Genomic DNA, 1,731 nt, shown 5'->3' with positions numbered 1-1,731 from the left:
ACTGGTTATCTACTTCGATGGTGGTACCGTTACGCTTCTTTATTATTGCTGTTTTACCGCCATCTTCAGTAGATCTTCTTCTATATTGTGGGTAACCATCATTGCCAGTAATTGTTGTGGGTACTAAAAGTCGAGGATATTGCTTTGTGCACCTTCCTTTGGCCATGCATGGTGAATTTTCGTTCAGTGCACCGCAAGGTCCATGTATCATATTTTTTACAATAATATCATGTAACCCCTTATCGACATTTTTATCAGGTATTTCAGCGGAAATCACATCATCAATTTCGTTTGAAGTAATTTTTTTATGTAGCCAGATTAGTATATGTGCGTGTGGCAAACCTCGTTTTTGCCATTCCACTGAGTACATCCAGCATCGCACTGACCCAAACACTTCATGTTTTACAAGGTAGTTTATCAGTGATTTCAACTTTTGCCGGAAGACACGTGCCGTAATGTCATGCCTATGAACCGCCGATTGTCCTTGAAGTAAAAGCTGCAGTATCTCGTCCCAAGATTGATTACATGTAAATGTAATAAATAAATCTGGACGACCATAGAGACGAACATACGCAATAGCATCTTGAGCATATTCATGCATATGACGTGGACTGCCAGCATATGACGAAGGTAAAATTGTTAATCTTCCAACGTTTGTGGTATTACCGTCATTTATAACTGCATCTCGCAAATGAATGTATTGTTCAGAGCGGAGCTTGGTCTGATTCAGGCGGATATATAGCAAACGTTCTGATTCAATTTTTGCATACATATCCACGACAAATTGGTGAAACAATTCACGGCATTTTAAAATATAATTTTCTTCATCCTGCCGAATCATTAGTCTATAGGAATAATAATGCATTGCACTGCATTTCTTATTCATTTCTTTGTTAGTGGCTGGATTCATCAATTTAATATTAAAGTGATAGCCGTCGGCTCCATCCCAAAAAATGATAGGATATTGTAGGGCATCGTAGCATCGATGAGTTTCAGCAATTCTTAACAACTGGGCGTTTCGCTTATGTAGAATAATATCTCGAGGTAAAAACTGATCACCGACCATAACGATTGCCACTTCGTCGATAGTCGGAGCATTGTATCTACGCACATGTTGGCCAGGAGGCGTTTTGTCAGCGGAAATAACAATTTTATGAGTATCAGTAGGCATCAAATCGATGGCTGTTTTGAACAGACGCACTAAATTATTATTTTCGTGGAAAAGATGTTGCAATTGGGAAACGATTGTCCTTTCAACGTTGGGAGAAATTTCGCAACGTGCATTCAATTCAGAATTTCTATCACTGATGAAGTACAATTGTAAAAATTTATGATTCTCGCCTAATAATGGTAGAAGGGACCCTGCTTTATGATAAATTTGCCCTTTTACTTTAAAAGTAGACATAAATTGATCTGGATTTTCGATTTGGGCTCCAAACGACGTCATTTGGAAACATGAGTTGTATTGTCTGATTTTTGACAAAAAACGCTTAGATTCTGACGTAGTTCCAGTAAGGAAAGTCTTCAATGGCTCTGGTGGTGCAGCCAATAGAGGAAGTTTAACTTTTCCTGAGGCGCAACACATTCCCATTGTTTCACCATTGAATTTCAAGGCCTTGCAATAGGGACAAATTTTGGACATTGTCCCGATTTGAACACAGCTACTCAAGCTATAATCATCGACTGGGTTGTACCTGAATGCCAGGCGATAACTTTCAGATTGCTCTGATT

The sequence above is a fragment of the Artemia franciscana genome, chromosome 18 (genome assembly GCF_032884065.1).
Source record: "Artemia franciscana chromosome 18, ASM3288406v1, whole genome shotgun sequence".
Taxonomy (NCBI): domain Eukaryota; kingdom Metazoa; phylum Arthropoda; class Branchiopoda; order Anostraca; family Artemiidae; genus Artemia; species Artemia franciscana.
Note: the sequence above shows the minus strand (reverse complement) of the source record.